The sequence below is a fragment of the Dromiciops gliroides genome, chromosome 1 (genome assembly GCF_019393635.1).
Source record: "Dromiciops gliroides isolate mDroGli1 chromosome 1, mDroGli1.pri, whole genome shotgun sequence".
Lineage (NCBI taxonomy): Eukaryota > Metazoa > Chordata > Mammalia > Microbiotheria > Microbiotheriidae > Dromiciops > Dromiciops gliroides.
The window spans coordinates 503,917,738-503,943,634 of record NC_057861.1 but is presented as its reverse complement, the minus strand read 5'-3'; the positions used below and the strand labels follow the sequence as shown (position 1 = coordinate 503,943,634).

The 25,897-nt window shown below is 44.5% G+C and overlaps 1 protein-coding gene across 9 annotated transcripts in view; it reads right to left on the bottom strand.

Moving 5' to 3' along the window:
• RAI1 (retinoic acid induced 1) overlaps positions 1-25,897 on the bottom strand; it is a 322,326-nt gene that overhangs the window by 87,310 nt on the left and 209,119 nt on the right. For 6 of the 9 annotated variants that reach the window (XM_043982719.1, XM_043982672.1, XM_043982709.1 and 3 more), the window contains one exon: positions 15,694-15,884. The exons of 2 other annotated variants lie outside the window; for them this stretch is intronic. The gene's annotated coding sequence lies outside the window, so the exon portion shown is untranslated. Of the gene's footprint in view, positions 1-15,693; positions 15,895-25,897 lie in introns of all 9 variants that reach the window. One more of the 9 variants, XM_043982698.1, reaches the window with a different exon arrangement.

The following is a 25,897-nucleotide window of genomic DNA, read 5'->3' as shown; positions in this document are numbered from 1 at the left end:
GATACACAAGACTTTTCTACTAGCTATGAGACCAACAAGTCAGTAGGGTGTGATGGATAGAGAGCAGGAATCTGAGCCAAGATGATCTGAGCTTACGTCCCAACTCTGGCTATGTGACCCTGGGCAAGTTATTTAACCCGTCACTGTTCTGGGAAGCTCTAGAATAGAACATGCAGAGAAAATGCCAATCTACACTAACAGAGAGGATTTTCTTCCTCTAAGAGTTCTCTATATTATTGATATCACAGGTCTAGTTCCTATCCCTTTGGGACACATAAGAAACTGGTGTTCAAGCTTTCAAATGCCTCAGGATGGAGATGGCTCAGAACACAACCCACATTTTCCTTGTTTCTCTCTGGGTGCCATGTTGCTTTCCCTGGTTTCTTTAAGCTGTAAAATATTGGCTACAGCCCCAAGGACAAGTTTATTTTACTCCAAAGACAGGAGACCCTTTGGGTTAACAGAAGAAAACTGAGTAGGATCACCCACCCTTAGAATTCAGAGCTCAAAGGGCCTCTGAGATCATCCAGTTCAACTTGGTCAATTCAATTCAAAGCAACAAACATTTATTCATTGCTTATAGTGTACCAAGCACTGTGCTATGTGCTGGACATATAAAGATAAGAGTAAGATATGCGCCATGGAGATGATATTCTACCAGTACTTTAGAGGTAAGGAAAATGAAGTCTACAGGGGGTAAGTGGCAAAGCTTGGAATTTCAACTCAGATCCTCTGATGTAGGCCCAGCTGAAGTGCCTCCTTTTCTAAGTACCTTTCCTTGATCCCTATAGGCAGAAATGATCTCTTTCTCCTGAACTCTCTTTGCTAATTACCACATACTGCCTTTTTGGGGAGGAAGGGAAATGGGGTCCAGACCCATGATTTCATTGGTATAAGGACATCCTATTGTAGAAATCCCCTCTATCACACAGATCAGCAACTCCTCCATCTTATCGAGGGCCCAGAGTGCTAAGAGGTTCAAACTTGTTCTTAGTCACAAAGTTCATAGTGTCCAAGAGGGGACTTGGATCTAGGCCTTCCTGCCACCAAAGCTGGCCCTCCCCATCTGCTGTGCTGCCTTGCTTCTTCTTTTGTCTTGTACTAGGTTATTCGCGTCATTTCCAGAAAGTCACTATGGCAAATCAGGGAGGACATTGGATTTCTGAAGAGCTAGGTTCAATTCCTCCTTCTGACCAGCAGCTATTTGACACTTCATCTCAGTGTCTGTCATCTACAAGAGAGATGATCAAATGGAGTCTCTGGATCATTATGCTTAGAAGGGACTTTAGAGATCAGCTACTCCCACTCTCTTATTTTACAGATGGAGAAACCAAGGTCTACAGAGGGAAGGTGATTGTTTCAAGTCATACAGCAAGTCACTCCACTACAATTGCCTCCAATGTTTACACATCCCTCCCTATAGAGCTGTTATGACAATGTTTTAAAAACTCTAAAGGGCTGTATAAAAGCTAGTAAATATTGTGTCATTATCCACTAGATTGTAATCTCCTTAAGGGCAGGTCTTTCTCTCCTTTTGTTTTTCCCTTTCCTTCCTTCCTTCCTTCCTTCCTTCCCTCCTTCCTTCCTTCCCTCCTTTCTTCCTTCCTCTCCATCTCCTTAGGACACAAAACCTTGCTCATTAAATACTTGTTCAATCAACAAATCAGGATGCGGATCTTGGCTACTATCCTTGCCTTCCTCTGCACCTCCAGGATGTTTTTTCCTTGTCAGGGCCTTTTGGTCGCTTTCTGGGCTACGGACGGAGGTGATGGGCAGAGGCTGTTGCCATCAGACTCCACTGAATTTGCTGCCCCTTTCAGATATTTTTGAGGACATGGCTGCCAAGTGTCTCTGTAGACAGGGAAGCCTAGGTTCAAAGCCCACACATTCACTGGGCATGTACAAGTCACTTAAACTCTGTAGGCCCTAAGCAATTGCTCAGACTTCTCTACTAGGTCACAGCCTGACTGAGATTTCTAGTGGTGGAGGAAGTTACCCACACTGAGGAAATCACAGCTCCATAGAGTTGCCCATCAGGCTGTGATGGCTTGGATTATTCAGAAAAGCTTTCTGAGCGGGCGCGCAAGGACACTTAGACCTGGAGCACGAAGCCACTTTGCAGGTTATTTAGGTGAGGAGGTCTTAAGCTGTTTTGGTATCATGGATCCTTCCAGCAATATGCTAAAACCTATGGATCCCTTCTCAGAATAATCTTTTTAAATAATTAAAAGAAATACTAAGGGGCAGCTAGGTGGCGCAGTGGATAAAGCACTGGCCCTGGATTCAGGAGGACCTGAGTTCAAATCTGACCTCAGACACTTGACACTTACTAGCTGTGTGATCCTGGGCAAGTCACTTAACCCCCATTGCCCTGACAAAAAACAAAAACAAAAACTCCTAAGTGTCAGTTAGAGGTTGGTAAAAATTTAAAAATATATATGCATATATAATATATATATACATATATATATTTATTTATCTGTTCATCTATCTATATCTATCTATCTATGGTCTATTTATTTATTTCACATCCAAGCTCATGGACTCCCTGAAATCTGTTCATGGGTGCCTTGAAAGATTTCAGATTAAGAATCCTTGATCTAGCCCAACCTTTTTATTTTACAGAGAAAGAAACTGAGGCGTATAGAGTTGAAGTGATTCATCCAAGTAGTAAGTGGGCAAAGCTAGATTTCAACCCAGATCCTAAGATCCCAAACCCTCTATAGCACATTTCTCCATCCTCAGGGTCCCTGGCACAGGAGAGTCCCTCAAGTATGTGGCCTCACCATGGAATAGCTTATACATGTGTGTTTTGGGGGCAGGGGAGGAGCACTCCTGAGGGTCTGCCAGGTGATCCTGGCATCTGTTCCAGGAAAGGGGAGAGGACAGGTGGAGAAAGAGAAGGGCTGGGATGCCTATCAGATGATGGAAGGCAATTATGAAGCTGAGTGGCCCTACCTCAGCATCTAGAGAAAGCTGGTTTTTGTACCAAATGATGAACTATAACCAGGTCACCACCACTTCTTTTATCTTCCTGCCTGCTGCTGCTGCTGCTACTGCTGCTGCTGCTGCTGCCCTCCTGAGGTTCTTGATAGGGGGAGGCTGAGCTGGAACAATCATGAGGCCATCACTGGTGGGTGAAGTTGGGCCATGGGGAGAAGCACTCCAGGTGACAGATGGAGAAGGAGAAAAGGAAAGGGGCAGAAAGGTTTATTCCTAGGAAACTGCTGTTCCTCCTCCAGATGACAAGCCCTTAGCTTCCTGAAAAATTCTGTCACCTATTCCTGTGTCTCTTTCCTTCCTTTCTTCATCAATCAGAGGCTTTTAACCCTTTTTTGGTGGCTTGGACCCCTGTGACAGTCTGGTGAAACCTACGGACTTCCCTTCTCCAAATGTTTTTAAATTCATAAAATAAATATAGGATTACAAAGGAAATTGATCATACTGAATTACAGTTATCAAAATATAAAAATTCAAAGATCTCAAAATTATCCACAGAGCTGTCTGGGGTTTGTGGAGGCCACGTTTATGAACCTCTGTCCTACCTGGTCAGATTCATCATATCATTTCAGGAATTCTCCCATATGCTCCATAATTCACATAAGAAGATAGCATTTTTGACCTCCACTCAGCAGCACTTGCATTCTTAGCAGTCAGAATGTACTGCACTGAGCCACCCATAATCTCTCCATTAGTATTCCTTGTGTTCAGTGGGTACCCTTGAACAGCATCTGGCTGGAGTTAGGGGCACAGTCTGTAGTTAGGATTAAAGCCTGGGTCTAAGGGCAGCTAGGTGGCGCAGTGGATAAAGCACCGGCCCTGGATTCAGGAGGACCTGAGTTCAAATCCAGCCTCAGACACTTGACACTTACTAGCTATATGACCCTGGGCAAGTCACTTAACCCTCATTGCCCTACCCCTCCCCCCCCAAAAAAAAACCCCTGGGTCTAGAAGTCAGAACAAAACTAATGGGCCCACATGAGGAGTAAGCCCAAGATCATAGGCCAGGGCTCTCTCTAATTGACTCATTCAACCAGTCAGAGACACTACTTCCTACCAACCTCCTACCTTTATCCTTCTGACTCTTTTTTCCCCTGTTTGTCCTCAAGCAGCCTTAAAGGCCCTCAACTGTTTTGGTCACAGTCAAAGCTCGTTTTTCCTCTCCTCTCTCCATCCCAAGAAGTTAGTCTGTCTGAGACCACAGTTTAAAGAGAAACCAAAGTAGGTGCCTCTCATGTTGTAGTGGAAAGAGAACCAGGCAGGAAATGAGGATTCCTGGGGCTGGGAGACTCATCCACTCTTCCACCAATAATACCTAATCCTTGTAGATAAGGTTGGCAAAGTACTTTACAAGCACAATCACATTTTGTCCTCACAATAGCCCTGTGAGGTACTATAGTCATTATCCCCACTTTATAGAGGAGGAAACTGAGGCTCACGGCAGTGAAATGATTTGCCAAATGTTATAGTCAGTAAGTGTCGGAGTCAAGATTTAAACTCATGGTTTCCCCGATATCAGGTCCAATGTTCCTTCCATAACAGACAGCCTTCTGCCCATGGGATCTTAGTCAAGTCCTATTCTACAGGGCTCCGGTTCTGCACTGGCCTGAGGCACCATAAGCATTAGAGGTTCTAATACACAGATGGAAAATCTTCTCTCAATGGTGCTCCAAAGATGTGCGGGGAGGAAACCCATGGCTAGACTATGACTCCCAACAGGTACAGCTTATTCAAAAGAAACAAGATGGATGTGAGTGTGGGAAGATGGCACTGGGAGTGACATTGTATACTAGCTGAGTATAGTCCAGGATAGTCTAGGAACCTGAATGTGGAAGCGTTCGTGTGACCATCAGAGGAGGGAGAAAAAACCAGAAGGGACTTCGTCAGTGACATACAGAGACATACACCTGGGCAGAAAGAAGAAGAAAAAGAATCTGGAGAGGAGCAGATCCTAAGCCCAGCACAGAGGAGGCACGCTATAGAGTGGTGATAGGGAACTTCAATTATCCAGCCATCTGCTAGAGTTCTCTCAGCCACAAGCAGAGCAGCTAATCATTTCTTGACTTGTCTTAATGATAATTTCATCCTTCAAAAGACAGAGGAAAAACAAGGGGAACATTGTATATTGGCTCTGATTTTTACTAACAGAGAGGAAGAACTGGTTGCTGGGGGGTGGAAATTGGGAATCCTGGGGGAAAGTGACCGCTCCCTCCTAGACTTTGTGATAGAAAAGAGGATGCTTCAATCCTACTTTCCACAAGAAGCCTTTCCCAATCCATCATACCCCAAATACCTTCCTTCTGTTGATTATCCCAGTTTGTCCTGTACATATCTTACTTTTTTTCATAAAAGTATTTTATTGTTTTCCAGTTACATATAGAGATAGTTTGCAACATTTGTTTTTATAAGATTTCTAGTTTCAATTTTTTCTCCCTTCTTCCTCTCCCTCCCCCTCTCATATATCTTATTTGTACATAGTTGTTCGCATATCATTACCCTCATTAAATCGTGAGCTCCCCGAGAGCAGAGACCACGTTTGGATTTTTTTTTTTGGTATCCCTAGTGCTTAGCAAGGTTCATTGCATACAGCAGGCCCTTAATAAAGGCCTACTGACAGCTAGATGGTGCAGGGGATAAAGCACTGGCCCTGGATTCAGGAGAACCTGAGTTCAAATCCAGCCTCAAGACACTTGACACTTACTAGCTGTGTGACCCTGGGCAAGTCACTTAATCCTCACTGTCCCGGAAAAAAACAAAGAAACAAATAAATGCCTATTGACTGACTTATAAGCCCTAGATTTTTAGAAAGCAAATTTCAAAGGGTTTAGAGGAAGAACAGGCAGAATATCATAGATGAAAAAATTCTACTGAAATAAATGCAGGAGGGAAGAGGAACTCTCAAAAATGAAATACTGAATGCACAAAAGGAAACAATTCCAGTGAGGAGGAAAACCAGGAATTGTTTGACGAGACCTATGTGGATGCACAAGGAATTCATCAATCAACTTGGTTTTTTAAAAATTACAGTACAGAAGATAGAAGCAAGAACAAGCAATGCAACACAAGTGTAAGAGTGTGTCATGGTCCTGTAAAAATAGTGACAAGGGTTAAAGGTCAAAACGAGCTGAGCTAAGGACAACCAAAAAGGGGCTGATTGTTTGGTTGTCTTTTATGCTCTATTAAGGGAAAGGGGAAGGCAGAGAAGGGCTAGGACTACTGTACAAGGGGAAGGAGCATACATTTATATGGTGCCCACTGTGTGCTGTGCACTGTGCTAAGAGCTTAACAAGTATTACCTCATCTGATCCTCACAACCACCCTGCAAGGTGGGTTCTGTTCCTATATCCATTTTACAGCTGGGAAAACTGAGGCGAACTGAAGTTAAGTGATTTGCCTAGAGTCACATAGCTAGTAAGTGTCTGAGGCTGAATTTGAACTCAGGTCTTCCTGACTTCAGGTTCAGGGGTGGGTGGGATAATGATAACTGATGCTAGAAAGCAGAGTTGATCAAATGTGCTCCCCCACCTTTTTGGGGGGCAATGAGGGTTAAGTGACTTGCCCAGGGTCACACAGATAGTAAGTGTCAAGTGTCTGGGGTTGCATTTGAACTCAGGTCCTCCTGAATGCAGGGCCGGTGCTTTATCTACTGCCCACCTAGCTGCCTCCCCCAACCGCGCAATTTACTTTTGCTTCTGCCTTCTCTGTCAAGGAGAACGACTTCTGCATGGGAAAAGACAGAATGAAAGTAGTTACCTGGGAGTTGATAAGCACAGAGAAATAAGGAGATAGGAAAAGAACACTTCGTTGCTCTTGGTGAATTTGAGTCATCTGGCAGAGATGAGCTACACTCTTAGGCACTGAAGGAACTACTAGAATCCGTCAGCTCCCATGGGTTCAATTATCACCTCTCTGCAGGTGATTCCCAGATTTAGATATCCAGGTCTCATTTTCTTCCTGAGCTCTAGCCCTGCGTTACCAAATATCTACTTGGCATTTCAAACTGGATATCCTATAGATATCTCAAATTCAACGTGTACAGAACTCATTTTTATCCTCCAAACTTTCCTCTTTCTGTTAAAGGCATTGCATTATCATTCTTCCAGTCACCCCGGTAATAACCTTAGAGTCATCCTCAACTCATCACTCTCCCTTGCTCTACCTCTCCAGACATAATCAACTAGTTGGCCAAGTCTTGCCTCCATAACACCTCCCATATCCATCTATTTCTCTCCACTCATTTGGCCATCATCCTAGCACATCCTAGCACGCTACTCTAGCACCGCTTCCCTGGGCCTTTGCAATAGCCTTCTAAGTGGTTTTCCTGCCTCTAGTCTCTACCTTCTCCAATCCAACCCCCAACCATATAGTTGGCAGTGACAGTCTGAATGTTTAAGCCTGACCATGTCATTCCCTAGCTCACTAAAATCCAGTGGCTCCTTAATATCCCTAGGATGAAGTACAGAGATCTCAGCCATTGAAAGCCCTTCACAATCTGGCTCCAGCTTTGCTTTCCGGGCTAAATGCACACATCATCCCTGCTCATGGATTCTACCCTCTGGCCAAACTGGCCTCACTTCCTATTCCCTGTATATGACATTTCATCTTCTATCACCGTGCCTTTGCAAAGGCTGTCCCCTGTGCCTGGTATATACTCTTTCCTCACCTCTAACTGGTAGAATTACTAGTTTCCTTCCAAATCACCTCAGATGCCACCTCCTACATAAAGCCTTTCATGAGTTCCACGGCTGTTAAAGACTACTCCCCCAAAATAACATAACTCTTTCATATATATATACTAAGTGTACTTATATATGTACATGTCATCTGCTCCACAGAATATACATTCACTGAGGGTAAGGACAATTTCATTTGTCTTTGAATCCCTATTGACTGGCACATAGTAGGTGCTTAATAATGCTTGTTGCTTGACCGATGGGATTACTAACCACAGTCATCAATGCCTGTGAAAGAGAACAGAAACAAGGGAGAGGAACCACTAGACTAGGAAAGGGCAAATATTCCAATTTTTCAAAAAGGGAAGAAAACCGAGTCTATGAACTCTATACATTAATAACCTTGAATTAAATCCCTGGTAAAGGTCTGGGTCAGATAATTAAAAAAAAAATTTTTTTTAAATAAGTGCATCATCTTTTTGAAACAAATGAAAATTTATTTTTCCTTTACAAGTCTAAGTCTTTTATTTTTTTTTTCGGGGCAGTGAGGGTTAAGTGACTTGCCCAAGGTCACACAGTTAGTGTCCAGTGTCTGAGATAACATTTGAACTCAGGTCTTCCTGAATCCAAGGCTGGTGCTTTAACCACTGCTCCACCTAGCTGCCCCCAGGTCAGATAATTTTAAAATGGCCAATGAACATCTACAAAAGGAAGTGGTGATTATAAAAAGTCAGCATATCTTCATGAAGACCAGTTCAAGCTTGCCTAACCATCTTTCACTTTTTTGACAAGCTTACTAAACTAATATATCAAGACACTGCTATAGGTATAGTTCACCTGGATTTTAGCAAAGCTTTAGAGGAAGAATTCTGTGATGTGGAAAACACGTAGGGGTGTGGACCAGATGATACAATTAGGTGGATTTAGAACCGGCTGAATGGCCAGACTTAAATGGTAGTCATTAATGGCTCAAGGCTGACTTGGTAGGTCTCTCCAGTGAAAGTACCCCAGGGATCTGTGCTTGGCTATTTAACATGTTTCCCCGAAATGACTTGTATGATGGCACAGATAGCACGCTCATCAAGTTTACAGATGACAGAGAGCTTAGAGGGATAACTAACACATTATATGACAAAGTAAGGATCTCCAAAGATCTTGATAGGCTAGACCCTGAATTTAATAAGGTGAAATTCAATAATGATAAATGTCAATTCTCACATGGGTTCAAAAAATCAAAACTTTACAAGGACAGGATGGTGCAGGAATAGTTAAAATGAAATTTTTCTGAAAAAGAACTGTAGGCCTTAGTGGGCTAAAGCTTACTATGAGCGAGCAGTGTCATGTGGCAGACAAAGAAGCTCACGTGATCTTGGGCTGCATTAAAAGAGGCCAAACTTCCCCAGGCAGGGAGGTGACAGTCTTACATTTAGCTCTGTCAGACAGTCTGTGGAATCTTATGTTAAGTTTTGGGTATCACAGTTTAGGAAGGGCATTGGTAAATTGGATGCTCCAGCTTGCTTGTCCTCAACCAAGAGGATGAGGGGCCTTATGTCCCTGTCACATAAGGACAGACTGAAGGGACTGGGGATGATCAGCCTGGAGAAGAAAGGGTAAAAGGCTGGCATACAGAACAGGGATTAGGCTGGTTTCTGTTTGTCCTCAAAGGGAAGAACCAAGAGCGATGGGTGGAAGTGCTCAAGAGGAACATTTAGGTTTGATCTCAGGAAAAAAAACTTCCTAATCGTTAAAACTATCCCAAAGTGATGGAGCTGCCTCAAGACAAGGCTGGATTACTACAGTTGGGTGTACCATAGTGAGAATTCCTCGAGGGTATACCTGGGAAGAGATGGTCCCTGAGCTCCTTCCCACTCCAAAGACCTTGGATTCTATGATACTTTATCTAGCTGTTGGGAAAGCAAGAGCCCTGGGCCGGGCAAGGACTCATGAACTAGCTCTACCACAGCTGCAAGGACCTGGGTTAGTCACTTTCTCTTTCTGAGCCTCAGTGTCCTTCTCTGTAACACAAGGAATCATAAAGTTTGCCTTGACAACTATTTACGAGGATCTTTTGAGCTAGGGAATGGGAAACTCTTTGAAAAGCACATAAAAGCATTTGCTGGTGTGAGACTGTTTAGCAATGAAACAAATGGCATTTTCTGGCTGGAGAAAGGGAAGAATTCTTGTAACCTGCTTTAGATTTGTGAGGTAGTGTGGTAATTAAACTAATCCTCCTTAAGGTTTATAAAACACTTTCCTCACCAAACAAACAAACAAAAACCCAAACATGTTAGGGAGGTGGTGGAAACCAGTGGGAAAAAGAATTTGGGATTTGGAGCCAGCTCTTCTGCTTACTACCTGTGTTGGGCAGCTAGGTGGCGCAGTGGATACAATACTAGCCCTAGAGTCTAGCTGTGTGACCCTGGGCGAGTCACTTAACCCCAATTGCCTTAAATATCCGGGGCTATCCCCAATGGTCCTGATGTGTATCTTGCCACTGGACCCAGATGGTTCTGAAGGAGAGAGTGAGTTTGATGACACAGCCCTCCCTCACTTAAATCCAATTCACTGCAAGTCATGACATCACCCTGATGTCATGGTTCGCTTTGACAACAATGAAGGACCAACCTATGTTACCTTATGCAAATTACTTAATCTGTCTGAGTCCCCACCTGTAAAATAAGAGAAATAGTAATTGCAATCCCTAACTCATGGGGTTGTGGTGAGGCTCACATAAGATAAATGTATGCAAAATGTTTTGCTAGCTGTTAGGCACTATAGAAATGTTCTAGGATTTCTATGCGTTTGGGGAGAGCATTGAGGAAATCGAGCCCCTGCCCTCAGTTGGTCCACAGTCTAATTGAGGAGACACGAATAATAACAGCAAACAATTAGGGGACAATAAAAGGCATTATAAAATTGGCGTTGGATTGGATATAATCAGGGATCAGAATGTGGGGAAAAATAAAAATTCACGTTTCTCTAGTACTTTAAGGTTTATAGAGGCTTTAATCACAACCACCCTATAAAGTACACAGAGCAGGACTTATTATCCTCATCTTCCAGAAGAAAAAACTGAAGCCCAAGAAGTGAAAAGGTTCGTCCACCGTCTGTGTAGGAGTTGAGATTCCAACGTGGCCTCCTGACTCTGCTTCTACCATTCTTTCCTCTCTCTCCCTCTAGCAGTTCAAAGCAGAGAGAGTGGGCCGATGGGTTAGAGTTGTCAGAGACTGCTTCACAGATGACCTCATCCCACAAGGGTAGGCAGAGGAAGGATATGTGGAGAGGAGCAGGTAGGATATAACAGTCTGGGGAAGAAGATGGGGGGGAAGGGAAGAGGGGAGGATATGTAACAAGCAGGGAGGAAACAGGCCTGTAGAGGAGCCCTACTGTGAAGAAAGGGAGGTAAGGTGACCTTTGCCTTATCCCCATCTGCTGAGTTGACAGCTGGCTGGGGGATTCCCTCCTGTGAACTCTCACCTCCACTAGTTTTGGCACTGCCAGGGATCTCTGAAGCTGGAAACAGGACAGCTCTCTGGAAAGATCTCTGTCCTTGGAGAGTGGGGGTCAGTAAACAGAGGGTTCTAAGCCATACTGACTGTCTTACTCATTGTCAGCTTTAGGCATTTTAAATTGTCATCAATTTCATCTGGGGAGAGATCATATCTTAATTTTCTTAAAGTCTCCCTCAGTGTCTAACAAAGCCATGCACAGAGTAGGTGCTTAATAAATGATCAGTGTATTGTATTGCATTTGATTGCTGTGTATAACCTGTGTCAGATTGCTTACCGTTTCAGGGAGGGATGGAATTTGGAATTCAAAACTTTTTCTAATGTGAAATATTGTTCTAGCATATAATCAGAGAAAATATTATTTAACAAATTAGAAACAAAACAAAAGATCAGCGAATGAATGAATCCTTTGGAGGGTCTAGGAAACTCCTAGACCTTCCTATGCAGGGAGAAACTGGGATGATATGGAAGAGACAAGGACAGACTCAGCCCAGTTGGAAAAGGTTTCCACTATGGGAAACCCCAAAACAGCCAGAAAATGTTGGTGCTACAAACAGAATTCCTTTCTGGACCCAAACTCAGAAAAGTCAAGTCGTCGCGGTGCTTTCAAACTAGGTCTGTCTAACCTTCATTCAAGGCCTTTCTCATACCTAATCAAGCAGGTTTTCAATCTGGGGAATGTGAATTTATTTAAAAAAAAACATTTTGATAACTATTTCAACCAATCATATGTATTTTAATTCAATATGGTAATCCTATGTTTTAAAATTTTATTCCTTTAAAAATATGAGTCTGAGAAAGGGTCCATCAAACAGATGAAGGGGCCATGACACAAAAAAAGGTTAAGAACCCCTGAGCTAGAAGAGGCATCACCCCACACTTCTCTCTCTCTCACTGAAATGTCATTGTATCTCAGAGGGAAAGGGGCAATCATCCAAAGGACAGGGTCCTTTGAGAGCAGGATGGGGTTGGCGCAAGAAAAGGAGGTTGCTCTGGTTTTTTTTCATGGCGCTTTCTCTTCCTGAAATATCTTCCCTTTTCCTCTCAGCCAGTCTTCTGAGCTTGGCTCAAGTCTCACCTCCTGTGTGAAGCACTCCTCGATTTATCGAAGCTCATTCTGACTTCCCATAACCCTTAGTCTGCAGCACAATATTTGACACCTTCAATCTCTCCACCTTCCCTGTTCTTTGCCAGGCCAACACCAGGGTTTTGGTTTCCTGGTCTCCACTCCTCAGGGAACCAGTCCAATTCTAGACCATCCTCTCTCTAGTCTCCATTTCTTTACTACCTGATCTTATTTCCCTCACTCCTTGACAAAACCTCAGCACGAATTACTCTCACCATCTTCCTCCCTTGCTCTTGCTCACATGCTGCTGAACAGAGCTCAAAGAAGTCTCCCAACCATGGTTGCATACAAATTCATGCTCCCTATTTTCACATGGGTCCTTTAACTCCCCACTAATTAATTTTCCATCCCATCCCCCATCCCGAAGCTGGTCCAAACCCCTTTCCTTCCCTCAAGCATGCAACAATACCCTCGCTCTTACATGAGCGCTATGCTTCATACTTCACAAAAATTGAGGGTATTTGCCTTCTCTTCTTCTGCTTATCTGACAGCTTCTCCCCATTTTAGCCCCTTGACATCATGCCCCAACATTTCCTCTTCTACTCCCTATCAAAGCTAACACTTCCGATGGTACCCTGGATCCCATCTCAGCCCGCCTTCTCTAGAAGATTGACCTACCATCATAGACTCTCCCTCTAATCTTTGGTCTCTTCCCTGTCTACAAAAAACTGCCTACAAAACACTACATTAAAAAACCCTTGCTAGATCCTACTATCAGATTATGTCTCCTCCCTTTCTCTGCCAAACTCTGAGAAAGTCATCTACATTGCGTGTCTCCGCTTTTTGCATTTTAGGTGAGCTTTCCTCTCTGTCTCATAAACTCTCTGCTATCTAGTCTCTGACCTCATCATTCAGCTGATACAGTTTTCTTCAAAATCACCAATAATCTTTTAATTCCCCAATTCAATAGCGTCTCCTTGACCTTTCTCCGTAACTTTTGATACTGTTGACCACCCTCTCCTCCTGGATACCTTTTCCTCTCTGTTTTTGTTTGTTTGTTTGTTTTTGGTGGGGCAATGAGGGTTAAGTGACTTGCTCAAGGTCACACAGCTAGTAAGTGTCAAGTGTCTGAGGCCGCATTTGAACTCAGGTCCTCCTGAATCCAGGGCTGCTGCTCTATCCACTGCGCCACCTAGCTGCCCCCTCCTCTCTGGGTTTTCACATTATTCCTTGCTCTCTTCTGTTTTTCTCCCAATTGACTATTCCTTTTCAGTTTCCTTTGCTAATTCGCCATCCATGTCATGGAGTCAGTACCCCAAAGCTTTGTCTAGAACCCTCTTTTCTTTTCCCTTTACACATTTTCACTTGGTGTTTTCATTAGTACCAAATAGTTTCAATCACTATTTCTAGGTAGATGGTTTTCAGTTCTATACAGGATGTTTCAAAAATCTGTATTAAGCTTAATAATAAGCTGTAATAGCTTAATGATGCACAAAGACTTTTGGAACACCCTGAATATCACCTCTAGTCTTTCTCTTATCACCAATAACCTAGAAGATATTTCAGACTGGATGTCCTTAGGCACCTCAAACTCAACATGTGCCAAACAGAGCTGATTATCTTTTCCCCAAAACTCACTCTTTTTCCAAATTTCCCTGTTATCATCAAAAGCACCAACATCTGTGTTGGATACCCCAGTATCATCCCTGATTTGTTACTCTCATACACTCCATGTATTCAATCAAACTGTCAAATCTTGACGCTTATCTCTTAACAGCATCCCTCTACATACATACATAGGTCCCCTCCTCTCCACTCATGATCCATCTTGGTTCTGGTCATCAGCCACTTCTCTCACAGACTATCTCAGTTGCCTCCCATTTGGTTTCTCTACAGGAAGTCTCTCTTCACTCCAATCCCTCCTCCCTACAGCTGCCAGAGTGGAAACTTCTCCAAAGTATAGGCTCCATCACGTCAACAAACTTCAGATATTCCCCAATGCCTTGAGACTCAAATAGGAACTCTTTGGTATTTAACATTCTTCGTAACCTGACCCCTTCCTACCTTTCCAGTCTTTATATACATTTCTCTCCTTGGACTCTGTGATCCAGCCAAACTAGACAAGGTGATGTTCCAACAGAGGACACTACATCTCTCACCTCCGTGCCTTTGCATCCCATCCCTTAGAATGTATTGCCTGCTGATCTCCATCTCTTAGAATCTCCAATTTCCTTTTTTCTTAATTTTATTTTTAAATTTCCCCCTGATTTCCTTTAAGACTGCTCAAGTACCTCCTTCTAGACTCTTCACTGGAAACCTTTTCTGATCCTCTCCTCATAGCAGTCCCTCTGTCCCATAACCACCTTGTATTTATTCCTAATGAATTATGTATGTACTTATATGTATACATGCTGTCTCCTCTGCTCGATGAGGAGCTCCCTCACTTGTATCCTTGTGTCTCCAGCCAGTGCTTAGCTCAGAGCCTCGAACACTGTGAGCAATTAATAAATACAGACTGACGGAGTAACTGACTGAAATGTCATTGTTCTCTATTGCTCTTGGGACTGACGCTCACTTCATGGAAGAACTTCTAAAGCCCTGCTTCCTCTCCACCACACTGTTAAATCCTGACAGAAAAGGGCTGGGTCTTGGGCTGCTCCTCATGCCCCACACTATGGTCTAACCCATTTGCACAAAGTCGGCACTCAATACACACTCACTGGGTGGACGTGAGAGTAAACAGAAATGTCCTTAAGACAGGAACTGGATGTTGAGTGCAAGGCTGTTGGGGAGCTGGTATATGGATGCACACATGCATATGTTCAACTATGAGTGGGGGTTTATATTTTGTATGTATGGTGCACATGTGCTACTGAGGTACATGGATGTATGGTACACGCATGCTACTAGGGTATGACAGCCAGGCATGGTTTAGGGGTGAGGAATGCCTTCTCTCATTGGTGGCCCTGGGCCTTGCCCCATATGATAGTCTTCTGCTGGTCCCTACCCCCACAGGGATTAGAGAGGGAATGGCAGGCCCTCAAAGGCAGCAAGGGAGCAGAGCCAAAGGCTGGCAGAGACCAGGAGGGTGGCTGTCCCCTGGGCTGAGCCACACCCCACCAAACTGTTTTTTATCCCAGGGAAAAATATTCCTAGTGGTGCTTCTGATATGGTAGGAAGGTAGATAATAAGCAGAAGCCCTGCATTCAGGCTTCCTCATCACGTGGTGCCATGAGCCAGAGAGAGCGTCTCAGCCAGGAGAGGTGGGGAGATGAAGGCCAGAGGCCCCTCCAAAATAGCCACCCCCCCCCGCCCCCGCTCTGCTGAGAACTCCCAAATACTGCCATTCCCCCTCCCTTCCCCTGCTCCCCCCTCTCCCCCCTGATAACGTGTCATTAGGGCCTCCACGGCTCCCAGGGCAGTGGCAATGAATGCAGGAACATACCTCCTCGCCTCAGATGGGCGTTTGCTCTTCCCCTCCTCGGCTGTGATTGATTAAAGGATCAGGGACATCTGAGAGCCTGGCCGTGGCGGGAGCCGCCACTGCGACTCCCTTTGGACTTGAAGAGCTTCCTTGCCTGCTGCTTGCTGCTGCCGTGGGCTGTCAGGCAGCTTTTAATCAAGGTTTGCTTATATCTGCAAAGGCCTTTCCCACAGGGAGGGAGAGAGGGGGGAAAAAGGTGGGGGAGGGGAGGGGAGGGAGGGGGAGGAAGGAGGAGGAAAGGAGGAGAGGGGGAGAATGCATTAATATTTCAGCTACCCTCGGTGCTTATCTCTTCCCTCCTCCCTCTCTGCTGCCCACCCCTGCTCCATTATTAGGGAGAGGGTCACCGCTGGGGAGGGATGGGATGAAGGGCAGAGCGCTGGGTCAACAGGCCTCCCAACCCCCACCATGCCAGTGCCCATCCTCCGAGTTTCCAGCTGGGAAGGCAAAGGGGAGGCGAACAGATAACAGCTCAGTCACTTCAATAAGCATTTATTAAGTACCTACTAAATGCCAGGCACAGTGCTAGTACCTGCCCTCAATCAGACAACTTTCTACTGAGTCACCATCAGAACCAGGGCTTTGTCAGCAGGGCAATCGGGGAAGGGACAGGGAGGCAACAAGGAGGGACGCAAGTGAGGAATGAGGAGGAGAGTGACTGGGTGGGTATTGCTTGTTTCTGGAGATGGGGAACCCGTGGAATACGCAACATGGTCAGTGGGGAGAGAACTGGGATGCTGAGGGAAGAATCAATGTTTCCTCACAATAGTTCCAGCATCTCATACCCTGCATCTCATGCACTTCCCACAGGCTAGGCCCCCTGGCATGAGAAGGTGAAGGCATCTAAGGCACATCTAAGGCAGGGTCAAAGGAGGAATGAAGGGCTGAGAAACACACGAGGATGAAAAAAACCCCTATTTTTTTTTAAAGGAGGCAGCTAGGTGGTGCAGTGGATAAGGCACCGGCTCTGGATTCAGGAGGACCTGAGTTCAAATCCGACCTCAGACACTTGACACTTACTAGCTGTGCGACCCTGGGCAAGTCACTTAACCCACATTGCCCCACAAGAAAAAAAAAAAGAAAAAAGAAAAGAAAAACAGGAGGATGGGGATAGAGAGGACATGTTTAGAAGAAACAGAGGAGTCTGAAGATAGCCTGAAGACTAAGTAACCCTGGTTAAGGAAACTGAGAGGACCAGCTAGACCCACTGATCTTCCCCTTGTCCCGTCTGGCCCCCTCTGCTCCAGCCAGGCCCATCTCGGTAGTGTCCTCCATACACACCAGAGGGGATGTGGCACAGCATAGAGTATAGAGTGGGGGACGTCTAAGTTCGAATCCCAGCTTAGAACCTCAACAGCAGGGTGACCCCTGACAAGTCATTTAACTTCCCTGAAACTCAATTTCCCATCTGTAAAACAGGAATAGTGAAAGTACTTATCTCACATGTTTGTGAGAATCGAATGAGATAATGTGTGAGCACTAGATGAACGCAAGCTGTTCGTCCAGTACCACACTTACTCCCACCTCCTCTCCCTTGCTCCCTCCCAAAAGCCCTTCCCTTCACTCTATCTCGAATCCAAATCTTTCCCATCATTCAGGGATGCTCCAGTCTCCCACCTTGTGCGCAGCCTTCCCAACGTACTCTAACCCACTGAGATCTTTTCCTCCTCTGATTGTGCCGACCCATACTGCATTGTTCTGAAATTGTTTCATGTCCTTTAGTCTGGTCTCTCCCACCAGGATGAATCTCTCTAAGATCAAGGGCTGTATCTAAGCCCAAAGCTCTTTCAAACTCCCCAGTTTTTTGTTGAGGGCCCCACCATTCTTCCAGTCCCACAGGTTCACAATATAGGAGTCAGTCTTCCTTCTTCCCTCTCACTCACCCTCCAAATCCAATCACTTGCCAATTCTCGTCTATTATGCCTCCTCAATGTGTCTCCTGTCTGTCCTCTTCTCTCCACTTGGATCACAACCACTCCAGTTCAGGCCCTAATCATCTCTTGCCTGGACTAGTGCAATACTGTCCTAATTGGTCTCCTTACTTACCTCCTTTCTCTCTCCCCTTTGCAAACCAAACTCCACAGAGCTACCAAACACATAGTTCTAAGATGAAAGCCTGACCAGGCTTCTCCCTAGTTCGAGCCATTAGGATAAAATTCAAATTCCTCGGGTAGGTATTTAAAACCCTTCACAATCTGGCTCCAGATGATCTCTCCAGGTCTACTTGCCCATTATTCGTCCTCATGAGCTCTATGCTCTAGACAAACTGGCTGACTTACTGCTCCCTATACCTGACATCCGATCTCCCAATTCCCCTTTGTACACTCATATTTGGAATGCTCTTTCTCATATCTCCTATGCCTGGAAACCCATGTCTGCATTCAAGGCTCAAGTGATATCTCCTAGAGGAGGGCTTTCCTCACTTCCCCAGTTTTTAGTGCCCTGAAGTGATATGGCTTTGGGCTGTTTGTACACATTCTTTATTTTCTTAGCTGTATACATACATGGCTTTTCCCCCACCCCAACAGAACGTGTGCTTTTTGATAGCAGGGACTGGTTAAACTTTTGTATTTGTGTCCTAGCACCTAACACAGTGCCTGGCCCAAAGTGGCAGCACAATAAATATATGCTGAGGACATAGAGACCCTCAATGTAGATGTTGTACTAAATCCATCTGGACCATCCGTCCATCCGCCCATCCATCTGTCCGTCTGCCCATCCATCCATCCATCCATCCATTCAAGAGATGCCAAAGTGCCCCCCGGGTGCTGTGAGAGATACAGAAAAGACATTGGACTGCTTCTAAGGAGTTTATAATCTAATAGGAAAGGCTATACATACATTAATCAATACAATATAAGGTAGTATGCAATAATTGCCAGAGATTTAATGCAAACCTAGGTCTGAGAACATTGAAAGCAGGGAAATATCACATCTATTTGAGGAAAACAATAGGAATCACACATCAAGGAAGGTATTATGGAAGAGGTAGCATCTGAGTTGAAAGAAGGGAGATCCAAGAAATTTAATCAAGGCAGGATCTCCAATAGGAAGTGCTAGGAGATTTTCAGTCCCTTCCCCCAAAGGAGACCAAAGTAAGGACACAAGCTGGGGTGTGCCTAGATATGTGGGGGCAAGGTCTAGTGCCATCCCCCTTCTTTTTCAAAATATGCATGTAGTATACTGAATTTGGAATCATAATGCCTGGGTTCAAATCCTTGTTCTTTCACTTACTACTAGGCCAAAATAAGTTCATCTATAAAATCATGTGGTTGGACAAAATGACTTCAAGGGTTCCTTCCAAATGTAATCTATAACTTCCACAGCAGCATGTATATGCCCTGTCACCCGCATGAGGAAAGGGAGGACTAGGGGTAGGAAGGGAATAAGCATTTATACAGCACCTATTATGTGACAGGCACTGTTTAACAAATCTTATTTCATTTAAATCTCAACACAATCATAGAAAGTAGGTGCTATCATTATCTACATTTAATAGTAGAGGAAACCTGAGACAGAGGTTAAATGACTTGACCAGGGTCACACAGCTAATAACTGTCTGGGGCTGGATTTGAACTTGGATCTTCCCAATTCCAGTTCCAGTGCTCTATCCACTGTGTCAGCAGCTACCTCAGGGGAGTGGTCAAAGGGGTGTTATTTTTTTGGGATTCTGCAGTTTTTACTAGGGATCTGTCCTAGTCTTGCCTCATACAGCAGAACCATTTTTAATCATCCTAATGCATTTCAGCCTGCAGACAAATCATGGGGCAAGAATAGGGAGCCTTGGCATATTTTCAGCTTCCTTTCAGCATCCCACAAGTTTTCCTACATACTGTACACCTCTCCCCTTCCCCCCATACACACATCCAGGTGCTCGGTGCCTTTGGGAGGTCCAGGGATTTTATAAAGGGTGTGCCCTGGAGTAATGGCCCCTTCTCCACATCATTTCTTCTTGTTTGTTTTTTTTTTTTGGTTTTGGTTTTGGTTTTTTGCAGGGCAATGAGGGCTAAGTGACTTGCCCAGGGTCACACAGCTAGTAAGTGTCAAGTGTCTGAGGTCGGATTTGAACCCAGGTCCTCCTGAATCCAAGGCTGGTGCTTTATCCACTGAGCCACCTAGCTGCTCCTCCACATCATTTATATCCCCTTTCTCTACAAAAACAAAACATAAAAAATAATCCCTCCAGCCTGAGTTGCATCTTTTTAAAGATGCTGCATTTGGCTAGGGCTAATTTGATGAACTAAAAAAAAGGCAGAGTCAAAGTTAGGAACCCCAGACTCTGTAGTTGCAGCTCTGTCACTAACATACTATGGGACCACTGGGGTGAATTCTCTTTTTCCTGGATGCATCTCGGAGTTCCCTTTATAAAATGAAAGGGTTAAACCAGATTTTTCTAGTCTCTACCAGATCTGAACTTCTGTGGCTCTAATTCAAGTAAAGGGCCAACTAGTGATAAAAGGCATTTATATTTTAACAGGAGACTTCGACATCCCAACCCAAAGGAGCATCTCTAACAGCTGGGTTTCAGGAACTATGTCAGACTGGTGTGGTAGCTATTATTGGCTAGGGACCTTTCATTATCATGTAGGTAGCCACCAACTACACCTATGCTTAATGCTAGCTCTCCCTGGACACATGTAAAAAGTCCATCCAGGGGGCAGCTAGGTGGTGGTGGATAGTGCACCGGCCCTGGAGTCAGGAGGATCTGAGTTCAAATCTGGCCTCAGACACTTGACACTTACTAGCTGTGTGACCCTGGGCAAGTCACTTAACCCCAATTGCCTCACCCCCCCCCAAATAAGTCCATCCAGAACGTCCATGTGGTAGGCTACAGCAGGAACTTGGGCCTATGGACTCAAGATACCTTGTTCCTGCCACTGACACCTACTCTTTCATTTCTGAACAGCTGGGCAGGGTAATACCCTGCCACACAAGCTAACACCTCTCTTCCTCTCCCCTTTCCTGAACTACGCATCAGTGGCCCTGGGTTCTAATCCTTGCTCTGACACCTACTCCTGGGAAGCAGTTTCCTCATGCATAAGGTGACCGGGCTGTTGTTGTATTGGATGGTCACTAAGATGCCTCCCAGTTCTAACCCATGAGCCACTAAAATGAATTTGGCTTATAAGGGTTTCCCAGCAGCCCTGGAGATAACTCCAGATGCTCTAAGGATGGGGCTGATTAACCAGGATCGTGGGTCAATGATCATTGGATGTCTGCTCTCCTGGGATGGTGACTGTATTCAGTCTGTTCTGTGCCAAGCCGGCTATGGGCACCCATTCATTTGTTCATTCCTTCATTCAACAAACATTTGCTAAACACCTACCATCTACTGGGCCTATGAAGAACTCTGTGCTTGGCACCGTAGGGTAGATAGATAAGATAACACACTACACAAAACCTGCAATACTCAGTCATGAGAGCACAAACAAAATGGAACAGACTTGCTCAAAGGGAGTATGCAGAAAACACTACTTGGATTCAGGTCAACAATGCGATTCAAGAAACATTTATTTAAACCCTATGGTATAAATAGGCACAGAGAGCTTACAATCTGATATGATACAGAGAACTATAATATACAGTACTGATATTTTACATGGTAAGGGTATTAGAAAAAGTACAAAACCAATTGCTCTGTGAAATGTGTGTGTGTGTGTATGTATGTATGTAAGAATTCTTGGAGGAAGTGGCATTTGAGTTGGCCTTTAAATGATGGGTTGGAATTCAGCAGGTAAAGGAGGGGGGCAGGTATCACAGGCATAGGAAACATGAGTGAAAGCCAGAAAGCTCAGGTCATGTGCAGGGGATAAAGTATAGACCAGAGAAGGTATTTGACCTGAGCCTTGAAGAATGAGTAAGGTTTTGACAGGTAGACATGCTGGGAGAAGCTTTGTAGGTAGAGTCAGTAAAGAATTAGGTAGGTTTGGGGCATGGCTTCTGGCCTGCTTAGTAGCCATGAATAGAAATGTGAGATAATGGCAAGCAAAGAAAGAAGGACTAGGCCGCAATAAATAATAATAATAACGACAACTGGGGGCAGCTAGGTTGGGGGGCAGCTAGGTGGCACAGTGGATAAAGTACCAGCCCTGGATTCAGTTGGACCTGAGTTCAAATCCAGCCTTAGGCAATTGACAATTACTAGTTGTGTGACCCTGGGAAAATCAATTAACCTTCATTGCCCCCCCCAATAATAATAACTAACATTTGTATAGCCATTTAAGATTTGCCTCAATCTTCACAACAACCCTGAGAGGTGGGTACTATTATTATCCTTATTATACCCCTAAAGAAACTGAGGTTGAGAGAATTGTTCAGGATCAATCAACTAAGTAAGAGTCTGAAGTAGGATTTGAACTCAGGTCTTCCTGACTGCAAGTCTAGTGCTCTATCTAGTAAACCACCTAGCTGTAGTAGGTCTTAAATGCAAGGCCAAGGAGTCTGTGCTATATCTAGTAGGTGGTGGGGAAGGAATTGCTTTGAAAAGGCCTGGTAAGGTTATTTTTGGTTTGTTTGTTTTGGGGGGAGGCACAGCAGAAGGAAAATTATATTGTCAACTCTTCAACATGGAAGAGTTATCTGGCAGCAGTGTGAGGGACGGTTTAGAGGGGTTTAGAGACCAAGGAAACCAGTTAGGCAGCTATTCCAGTAGTCACGTGAGAGGGTATAAATGCCTTGAGCCAAGACAACTTGACAAAAGGGGACAGATCTGAGAAACATCCAGGAGGTGGGATCAACAATGTTCAGCCCACAATGATGATTGCACCCCAAATTCAGACCTCATGGGGAATAAAGGCAAGCACAGGATCCTGGGGTCATGCTTCAGGAGGGGCATCTTCTTTCCTCTGTCTCTGTTTCTGTCTCTCTCCCTATCTCCAAGCACAAGGGAGGCTGTACTCCTTCCTTCTTTCATATAACAACCTTATAATAACCATCCACTTGGTGCTAGGCACTGCACTAGGTTCTGGCAATGCAATCACAGAAATGAAGCACCTCCTGCCCTCAAGGAGTTTACATTCTACTGGGTGGAAAGAACACATACATAGGTAAGTAAATACAAAATAAAGGATGGGGACAGGGCCTCCTGGACCTGTGATTTTCCTGGCACATGGAGAATTCTTGAATGAGAAATATTCCTCCACCAATACAGGCTGGAACCTCCTTGGCCACTTTAGCGGTTTAGGGTTGCTTTCAGCACTAAGGGAATATTAAGTGCTTTGCCTAGAGTCATGGAACCAGTATGTGTTAAGAGTCAGGACTTGTACCAAGGCCTTTTTAGGCAGCCAAGAGGCCCAGCAGACAGCACACTAGACCTGGAGGAAGAGACACTCACTAGCTGTTACCCAGGGCAAGTCACTTAACTTTTGTCTGCCTCAGTTTCCTCATCTGTAAAAATGGGATTGATCATAGCACCAACCTCCCAGGGTTGGTGCGAGGACAAAATATTTTAAAGTGCTTTGCAAACCTTAAAGTGCTATATAAATACATACCAGCTAATATTATCATTTCCTGATTTTGAGACCAGCTCTCTGTGCCATGAAAATACATATGAATTAAATACAAAGTGCTTTTTTGTGGGGGGGAGGGGAGAAAGACTCAGGAAAGACCTTTTATAAAAGCTGGTACCCAAGGTGGGTTGTAAATATCTCGTTAGTCATTTAAGCTTGTAGAGATCCAGTGGTGATAGGGGTGGGGGGGAGACTGTCAAAGAGAGGAGGAGAAAGATTCTGGGCAGCAGAGCCCTGAGACTCCCTTTGGTCCTGGATGGGGTAGTTTCTGTTGACTAGTCTCCAGGTCCACTGGGCCTGATCTAAATACAGTGGTAAATCAATTGGGGAATGGAGGAATACATTGTGGTATATGATTGTAATGGAATACTATCGTGCTATAAGAAATGACGAAAAGAATGGTTTCACAAAAACCTGGGAAGACTTATATGAACTGATTCAAAGTGAAATGAGCAGAACCAGGAGAATACTGTACACAGTAACAGCAATATTGTTCGATGAAGAACTGAGATGACTTAGCTATTCTCAGCAATACAATGATCCAAGACAATTCCAAAGGACTCATGATGGAAAATGCTCTCCACATTCAGAGAGAAAACTGATGGATTCTAAGGAAGATTGAAACATAATTTTTTCACTTACTCTCTTTTTCTTTTTTTTGTTTGTTTCGTTTTTTTTTTTGGAGGGAGAAATATGGCTAATATGGAAATAAACACATACAAAAATAAAGTAAATACAGTAAATACAGTGGTTACTGATTCCTCCTTGAAGGCACAAGCCTCTAAACATGAGCCTCATGGGCAGGGGAAAGTCTGAAGAGGAACAGCGCCTACTGTGAAATATGATTGGAGGGAGCCTTTCGGTTTTGCAGCTCAAAAATCCTTCAATCACTGGCCTGCCTTGGGCCACGGGCCATCAAATTCCACCGTTAGAAAGGCATTCCTCTGAGTTAAAGTTAAATGTTCCTATTAAAATGCAGGGACCCTATCTTAAGTCATTATGAGTCATTAACACCTTAGAGGGGATTAGTTGACAAAAAGCTGCCTTAGACTCTGTGTGTGTGTGTGTGTGTGTGTGTGTGTGTGTATTTGAGGAGGGTGGGGGTAGGATGAGCAAATCTGCATAGTGAAGAAGTGGGGGGGAAGGAAGGCACTGAATGTAAGGAGGGACTATAAAGTCTTCATCTTGGGGTCAAAGACATAGGAAAGTAAAAAAGGGAGGTGATTGAGCACCTACTTTGCAACCCAAAAGCTTTAGGGAGTTGCTTAGAACCCTCAGAGGTTAAAGTATTTGCCTAGGGTAACACAGCCAGCAAGTTGTCTAAATCTTGAACTCAGGTTTCCCTGAATCTAAGTCCAACTCTCTGTCACTGGTTGTCAAAGTGTGGTCTGGGAACCCCTGGGTCTGAGATTAAAACTATTTTCATAATATTACAAAGATGTTTTTATTTCTAATTCAGAAGATGACAACCGATACAACTCATATAAGTTCTTTGAGGGTCCTCAATAATTGTTAAGAATATAGAAGGGTCCAGGGCAGCTAGGTGGCTCAGTGGATAGAGCACCAGCCCTGGATTCAACCCTCATTGCCCCACCACACACACACACATACACACACACAAAGAATATAGAAGGGCCCTGAGACTGAAAAAGTTTGAGAACCTCTGCACCACACCACTGCCTCTCCTGGAATAGATTATAAGTTTCCTGACAGCAGGGACTATGTCTTTTCTTCCTGTGCATCCTCCTTCCTCCAAGCACCTGGTCTGGGACTGAGCAACCATTAGGGAAGAAAAGGCCCAGAATGTAGGGTGGGACTCTAGGAGGTAGGGAAAATGAAAAGGGCGAGCTAGACTGTATTGAAGAGGCATCACCCCAGAACTCTTGGGCTCAGGGAACTTCTCCTGATGTCTTTGCTGCTTCAGGCAAAGCAGATCCGGCCCCTGCAGGGCTCCCCTCTCAGATTTCCCTCTCTGCCTTTTGCCAGGATTACCCAGGAGGTTGACCCCACCCTTTCTCCAATACTAAAAAAGGACTCCAGTAAGTAAATGTCTTATGGAATGATTCCTTTCCTTGTTCCTAAGCGGAGCCCTGGGACAAGGCATTTCTAAGTCCCAGCTTAAGTCTATTCCTGTGTGGCTGACTGAGGCTTTAGGCCCTCACTGCATTTCATGGAAGTTGATTTAGCATAAAATAAATACTTCTCTGCCATGGAGAACAGAATTTTCTGGCATTAAAAACACATGAAATTATAGAAAGCCGCAATAAAAGTATCCTTTCTTGTGCCCCTTACTGTACCCCACGAGTTCAGGGACCTAGGCAGCTTCTCAGGAGGGAAGCTTATCATCTTCTGAATACTATACCACTGGCCTTATCAGAATACTCAAACTTCAGGCATCTCAGACTGACTCCTATCTGGGCTGAACTCTTTTCTTTCTTTCTTTCTTCCTTCCTTCCTTTCTTTTTAGTGGGACAATCAGGGTTAAGTGACTTGCCCAGGGTCACACAGCTAGTAAGTGTTAAGTGTCTGAGGCTGGATTTGAACTCACACCCTCCTGAATCCAGGGCCAGTGCTTTATCCACTGTGCCATCTGGCTGCCCCCTGGGTTGAACTCTTAAGAAAACTATATCTTTTTTCCTGCTCTGCCTTCACCCACT